General features: G+C 29.6%; 3 non-coding genes across 3 annotated transcripts; all 3 read left to right on the forward strand.

Moving 5' to 3' along the window:
* The first annotated feature begins 3,122 nt into the window (after window positions 1-3,122).
* Window positions 3,123-3,205, forward strand: Trnay-gua (transfer RNA tyrosine (anticodon GUA)). The gene has a single exon. It is a non-coding gene; the product is annotated as a tRNA-Tyr (tRNA).
* An 86-nt stretch (window positions 3,206-3,291) lies between these two features.
* On the forward strand, window positions 3,292-3,362 carry Trnag-ucc (transfer RNA glycine (anticodon UCC)). Its single transcript has one exon. It is a non-coding gene; the product is annotated as a tRNA-Gly (tRNA).
* Window positions 3,363-3,368: 6 nt separating this feature from the next.
* Trnai-uau (transfer RNA isoleucine (anticodon UAU)) lies at window positions 3,369-3,441 on the forward strand. Its single transcript has one exon. It is a non-coding gene; the product is annotated as a tRNA-Ile (tRNA).
* Window positions 3,442-8,364: the final 4,923 nt, after the last annotated feature.

Here is an 8,364-nt window from a genome sequence, read left to right on the forward strand (position 1 = left end):
ATGATATCATTTAGAAGATAGTGATAATAACAAAATCGAAGTTTATTTAATACTTGAGGATTTTGAAAAATTAGATGATTATCTTGAAGAATTTAAAAAAACTATTAGAAAAGAAATGAGTTCAATTATACTAGCTAAAAATTGAAATAGATTATATAGTTATGATTTTGAAAATATTCGTATGAAAAAAGTTTGAAAAATTTCACAAAAATATTTTAACAAAGACTATAATGAAGCCGATGAATCAACAAATAATTACCCATCTTACATGAAAAATAAAGTTTCACGTAGCGCTTTCAATAGATGTCGAAAAAATCTTGTTAACTTAGCAAAAACAAAACTTTCAACTTGAAAAAAAGGCGATAATCCCAAAATATTTATTGGTGTATATGCTGTTCTTGATTGAGAAAAAGAAAACGTTGAAAAAATAAAGACAATTAATAGAATTAGAAAAGAAATAGCTAATCAAAAATTCACGAAAAAAAGAGGATCGTATAAATATAAAGGAGAAGAATAATGAAATATATGACAAAAAAACAAGTAGAAAAATTTAATTCAAAAATGAATCAGAGAAATTTGAAGTTTCATGATTATTTTGAAAAAATCAGTAAGGAAATTACAAAAAAACATCGAAAATGAATATACACAAACACCAGTTGAGATGATAACGACAGTAAAAGAGTTGTGTTCTTCATGAATTTCGAACAACGTAAAGACGAGGATAAATCATTTGACCTTAAGGTTATGGTAAGTTGCGACACTAAAAAACTATGCCGGTTGAATGTTGTTTTCGCTGAATGACGAGAAGACATGCCTGAAAAAAAGTTTGATAAAGAATTTGGATATGATTTTCTACATCAAATGATATTTAAGGACATGCTCAAAAAGTTTGAAAAGGAAATTACAAAACAAGAAAAAAAAAGATAAAAAAAAGATGCAAAAAGGAAACACAATTTATTTTTTTTACCATGTATATTATTGTGAAGAGGCAGTGACAACTAGCTTAAGCGACAATTTCCTTTCCTTTATCTTTTTATTTTCAAAGTCACTGTTTCATTCACCTTAACCGGTCATATTACGGCCGGTTTTATGACGAGGTCTTGGTAAACGTCAAGGCTTCGTCTCTCTGCCAGCAAACAAAAAAAATAAAAAAAAAAGGAACACAGGAGGAAAAAAAACAATGTTCAAACAAGAGTTATTGAATAAAGGGCTCATTATTTCAATCGAAGGAATCATGAGAGCAGGAAAGACGACAAAGTTAAAAAAGCTTATCGCAGAATGAGGTATTGAAGAACCACAAATTTTTCAATTAGAAGGAACAACAAGAGAAACACGTCAAATTAGACCAGTTATCACTTTTCGTGATCATATCGATTTGACAAATAAAATTGAAGATGCCATAGCTAAAGGACACAATGTTCTATTTTTTGATGAATTTCACTTTTATCCATATGAGTTTCTACAACAAATTCCAAACTTACAACGCCGTCGTATTACTCTTGTATTTTGTCTATTGACATTATATAAGACAGATCCACGATATTTTTTTCAAGAATACGTTGGAAGATTTGCTGACGTTCGTTACCAATTAGACGAAGCTCGTTGTTTCGAATGCGATGAAAAAGCATATTCTAATTACATTTTACACAACGACAGTAATAATTTGGTTGGAGACGCTGATAAATATCAAGTATTATGTATTAAACATTATATAGAAAAGACTAAATATAAATAAAACTATGAAAAATAAAAAACAAATAAATCAATTAACATACGAGGAAAGAATGTTTTACTACACACACAAACATAAAGGAATAACAAGTAAACAAGTGTGAGTTAACTACTGAGACTCGAAAGATACCAAATCGGGAATATTAACTACTTTTGAGGAACATTTTTCGGTTTATTGATGATTCTTGAATAGAATGAAGAAAGCAGGAGCCAAATGATACATGAATAAAGAAGGTTGTCCTGTGTTTTACAATATTAAATCACTTAATATATACAATAAATGCTTTGATCCAAAATCAGCATTAGTGAGTGCTTCTATTTTGGCGAAAAAGATTATCGAAACAGGAGAAGAATTTGGATATTTAAAGTTTCTTGAAAAGTTCAAATACGAAATCAGTATATTTAAAAACACAACTATATATCTTCAAGAAAAAGATATAAAAGCTATTTGTCAAAAATTAGAAATCAAGAAACACAATTTGTGAAAACTAAATGAAGAACAAATCGAACTATGTAAAGACATTAAATTTCAAAGTCCTTTTTTTAAAAAACATAGATTAACTAAATGATCGCTATATCGAATAAAAAGAATGCGATTTAGTACAATAGAGGTTGACAACTTATACTTAGACAACAAATATAAAAAAAGTACGAAAACACATACTAAAATTAAAGATATTATCGAAGAATATGTTATCGAGAATGACATTAAAATTAAAAAAGATAAAACAAATCATCTTTTATTGTCTGTTTTTCGTAAATTGTGAATTTGAAACGATTACATTTTTTCGCTCGATGAAACACCTAAAAACATTAAAGATAAAGGTTTTGAGGTTGTTGGTAAACACTATAACATTTATGGAGAGAATAAAATATTCACCAGTAGATGACCAGCATTGCATCGTTTCGCAAGAGTTTATAGGAAACTCGAACCTAAAACAACAATAGAAAAGAAAGAAACATTTTTACAATATTTAAAAAGAAAATTATTTGGAGGAGGAAAAGTGTAGTATAATATATTCGGGGATGTATAGGTTCGATTGGCGTAGTTTCTTTTTTTAACAAATGCAAAAACAACTACAAACAACCTTTCAATGTTGATGAATGAATCCTCATTGGTATCTAATAACACGTTTCAGTTTTCACCGTCATATTAGAGAATATAATAACAAAAAAACCCCTTAATTGTCAGTTGCGGGACAATTTCGTAAATAGCAACTAAGTTTCGTTTGAATGATCATATAAAGCGAAATTAAACAATCATGATCAAATTGCGTCAAGAAGTGGGTGCAAATCCCGCCATCTCCACCATTTGGATCTGTGGTGTAATGGATGACATGCCTCTCTGTCTAAGAGGAGATAGCGAGTTCGATTCTCGTCAGGTCCGCCACGGAGGAGTAGCGAAGTGGTTAAACGCGTCTGACTGTAAATCAGATTCTTTTTAGATACGGGAGTTCGAATCTCTCCTCCTCCACCATTTGCTGGTTTAGCTTAATGTGGCAAAGCACCCGTCTTGTAAACGGACGAGTACAGGTTCGAGGCCTGTAACCAGCACCATTAGCAGATGTAGTTTAATGGTAGAACTTCAGATTTCCAATCTGACTATGGAGGTTCGATTCCTCTCATCTGCTCCATATAGAGCCATAGCTTAGTGGTTATAGCGCTCGCTTTATAAGCGTGAGGTCTTGGGTTCGATCCCCAATGGCTCTACCATCGGAAAGTAGCTTAGATGGAAAAGCACTCGGTTTGGGTCCGAGAGATCATAGGTTCAAGTCCTCTCTTTCCGACCATTTAGCCCACGTAGCTCAATTGATTAGAGTAAGGGTGTTCTAAGCCCTAGGTTGGAGGTTTGAATCCTCCCGTGGGTACCATATAAGGAAAGGAGGAAAAAAAATATGGAAAATAGAATAGATAAAATTAAACGAATGTTTGCTGTTGACGATGAAGTGTCACGTTGCGAATCAAAATTGCGAGCCGATCTCAAATCAAAAAAAGTTGATGTACAACGACTTATGACAGCACATTTGGATATTAATTCGATCCCTAAAGACATTACAAAAAAACAACAGGCGCGTCGAAAAAAAGTGTACAAAAGTATAAATAGCATGATAAAATATTACATAAAGGAATTAAATAAAATAGGAGGTCAAAAATAATGACAAATAGAGAAAATAGATTAGAAAAATTAAGAGAAATATTACGTAGTATGGTAGATAGTAATAACCCAAAAAGAAAACCAATGAGTTTCAGAAAAAAACACGCGGGTCCAATCGCTACGGATGTTTAGGAGGAAAAGAATAATAATGACAAATAAAGAAAATAGAAAATTGTTTTGAGACAAATATAAAAAATTTCAATCACATCAAGATTTGTGAGTATATAGTGATTTAACGGATAGAATAATGTTTGGTCCAAACATTAAAGATGCTAGTATTGAAAAAAGAATATTGGATGTAATATGAGATAATTCAAAAATTGAAGATTTAAATGATAACGATTTTCATAAATTAAAAGAAGAAGTTCTAATCGATATTTCTGAAATGATTAAATGTAATGATAAAATTTTAAATTCACAATTAAAATTTTTAAACAGACAAAAAGATACTTTGAAGTCATTAATATTTTTTAAAAAACAACAATGAGGAGAATATAGATTTTATTTAGAAGAAATAATAACAAATGTAAACAAACAAAATCATTCTTTCAAAGATAAACATGTATATCTTAACTATATAATTAATAATTCGAATAGTGATAATGTTACTTTTCGATATACTATAGGTTTGGATAATAAAAAAAAACATGGTATTTGAGAATTTGATATAACTATTTATCCCGCGAGTGGACAGTTAAACGTAGAACATAATGGTTACAATATGAGAGTTTCTGGACCATATTATAATGTGTTTAAAGAAAAAACAGATATTATTAATCGAATTAATGAAGCAATAACGGCATATATAAGCCATAATAAAATAGGAGGTCAAAAATAATGACAAAAAATAAACAAACAAAAGAAGTTTTAAGCTTCTTACAAAAAAACAGGTTAGACAGTATCGTTTTAGGAGTTGGCGCATTAAGTTTAATTGGTGCCATCACTGGAATTGTGTTACATAGTATCACATTGAGCAAAAGCGTACCCACAAAAGTAACAATCTATGATGAATTAGTAATTAAACGAGACGCAGATTTTGAAGCTCAAAAAACAGCATCTATTACTAAATATGGAATAATTGAAGATGCTACTATAGAAATTACAACCAAGTTAAAATATGAAATTGGAATTGGAAAAAAAACACCCATTACATTTAAAGAATTATTAGCGGAATCAATCAAACAAGATTATAAATTAAATAGTCAATTTTTCATTGAAGCATTAGACGAAAAAATCATACTTATTGAAAAAGCTATTGCTAATAAAACAAAGGAAATTGAAGATAGAGGATGACTAAGAAAATCATATAGAGAAGATTCTGTAGCTTCCGATGAAAGTACCGCTGATGTAATGGAAAAACAAGACTTAACACCTTTAAGAGAAAAAGAAACAGACGCCGAATTTGAATTGAAAGTATTAAAATCAACACTAAAAAAATATGAATCAGCTAAAGAAAAATGAGGATCATATGGGTTAAATTTTCCTAACAATGATATTAAAGAAGACGCAATTAAAGAATTGTCAGAACCATATAAAACATTTGATAAAGCGTTATTGCTTTCAGAAAATGATACACAATACGGATATCACGCAGATCGTGTAGTAAATAATAGCATTGGGCTTGGATTAGCAGGTGTTGCTTTCATCGTTTTAAGCTTAGTTTTAACAAGCACAGCATTTAAATTGTGAAAAAAATTAAGAGGAGGAACAAAAAAATAATGAATAAAATATTTGAACCAAATAATAAAGATATACTCAACAACATTTATGAATGCGATTATTGTACCATTCACTGCCTAGACGAATCATCACATCTATTATTTACACCATGTTTTGAGCATAAATATATTGGTTTAGAACTAATTAATGATGTTTTAAACCTTGGTGCTTTGTGTACTGACGCAGAAGCCATTGCTAAAATATTCAAAATCTCGCTAAAAGAAGCGTATGAAAAAGTAAGAGAGATAAACGCAATTAAAAAAGGATATATCACAAAATAAATGAATCATTGAGACAAATTAGAACATGAAAAATATTTCTACAAGGAGAGAAAAAGTGAAATATATTTTTCCTACAGATTTTTTGATGGGAACGAAAATTCAGAATATAGAATAATCGAAGACACGATAATATATAAAATATATACTAAAAAAATAAATGTTAAAGGTCTCAAAAGTTTATTTAAAAAATATAGCGAGTTGGATATCAAAATAAGAGAAACATATATAGATACTTCACAACATATATTATTAGAAGATATAGAAGAATCAATTAGTTATATTTTACATTGTGAAATGATGAAGCGATTATTGAGTTTTCATATTATCAAACTAGAAGAATTGCAAAATGATAAATAATAAAACGTTAAAAAAATTTTGAAACTTAGAAGACATTTTATTTAAATTGGCACCACACGCTAAAACAATAGTGGTGAGTCCAAAACTTGATGGGGTGGGAGCATTTTATGATGCTTCTACCAATAAGTTAATTGTTTGCCGTTCTTGATCAGAAATAACAACTTTTTCCATAGAAGGAATATTGGAAGTCGGCTGGGGCGAACTTGTTATGAAAAAAGAAAATGGGACACGAAGAGACGTTGTTGGTCTTCTTAATAGGAAGCAAAAAGTGGAACGACATAATTTAATTGATTTCATTAATTATAAAAATGTTGAAAAAACAATAAAAATTGATGAGTTAAATGATTACATCGAACAACAAAAACAAATTGATTATCCTATTGACGGTATTATTATCGAGCGTAAATACGCGTTCAAATTACCAGGACCGACGGCGTGTGCAACAATCAAAAAAATAACTACACAATTTGGAAAAAAAACTGGTAAAATAAGTTATATAGCATGATTAAACCACCCTGTTAAGTTGAATGAAATTTTCGCTAAGAAAGTTAATTTATCAACAAATAAACAAGGATACAAGGTTGGAGACCACATTGTTATTGAACTGAAAGGACAAGCAGTACCAATAGTGATACGAAAGGAGAACATGTAAAAAATGAAAAAAGGAAAATTTATTGTTGTCGAAGGAATTGATTATTCTGGTAAAACAACATATATTAAAAAATTAAAAAAAGAATTAAAAAAAGAAGGATTGAAAGTACTTACAACATGCGAACCAAAAGGTATAAAATTTGGACGCATTATGGCAAATAAAATCTTTTTCAATGATAAACTAGATATTAGTTCACGAACTAAAGCAGTTTTGTTTATCGGAATTGGATGAGAATTATTTATGAAATATATCAAACCACAATTGAAAAAATACGATGTTGTTATTTGTGATCGATACATTTTTAGTACTTATGCTTATCAAGTTTTCGGTGGAGACAAAACAATTAATGAACACGAATTATTAGGATTATATAACGAAACTATTTTAGATGATTATTTCCCTGATGAAATTCATTTTCTCGATTGTCCTACGACTGAAATAATGCGTCGAGCAACAATTCGAAAACCAACAAACAATTACGACGAAAAATGCCTTGATAAAAAGTACGTTAATCTAATACGTTCTGCGTTTCGAAAAACATTCGATTTTTTCAACGCTAAAGGTGGTTACGCCGTTAAACAACAAATAGAAAAAGTTACAATATATAGGAAAACAACCCAAGATAAGGAGCTTTGAGGAGAAATATGAAAAAAAGTAATATAATTAAATGAAACCGAAATGATGATCGGAAATGATTTGATTTCGAAGAAGACGCAGTACGTTTCGAAACTGGATTAATGTTTGGTGTTTTCGGAGCAATGAAAACAGGAAAAACCACAAATGTTAAGAAATGACTGGATAGTTTTCTAAAACCTGATGAAATACTGTATGTGGTGCCGGAAGAATCAATTCGACCAACAGACAATTACGATAAATACAATGTGTGCAAATTAAGTACATCATTATTAAGCCACGAAGAGTTTTCAAAAATTGAAAAAAATTGTTTCTTGTGAGATATGGGACAATCATTATCTGTTTCAAATAAATCTTTATTTTTCGAATTTGGAAGCGAATACGATTGAATCACGAAATTCATTAAAAAACCCAAAAATATAAAAATGGTTGTTTTTGAAGAATTAGGTTTTTTCAACCATTTAATGGATGACGTGTTAATGATTTTTCGTTTTTTACTTTCGATAGGAGTATCAATTACGTATATTATGATCAACAAATATAGCTGTATTTTTCGAGATGAAACAGCAATTATTGATTTTTTAAAAGAAAGAAGTCATTATTTCACTGACATTCCGTACAACAAATGCAAATGTGGAAACAATCTTGATGCTGAACACACGGAAGATAAAAACCTCGAAAATACAGAATTAAAAACACCTGAAAGTTTTACAGGTAGAAAAAGATACAATTTATATTGTTATCAGTGTATAATAAATAAAAGAACGGAGAACAAAAAAAATGCTTAATATAAAAAAAACAATGAAGGTAGTATTAGCAATTAACTATGTAATACT

Source organism: Styela clava, unplaced genomic scaffold, assembly GCF_964204865.1.
Source record: "Styela clava unplaced genomic scaffold, kaStyClav1.hap1.2 HAP1_SCAFFOLD_37, whole genome shotgun sequence".
Taxonomy (NCBI): Eukaryota; Metazoa; Chordata; class Ascidiacea; order Stolidobranchia; family Styelidae; genus Styela; species Styela clava.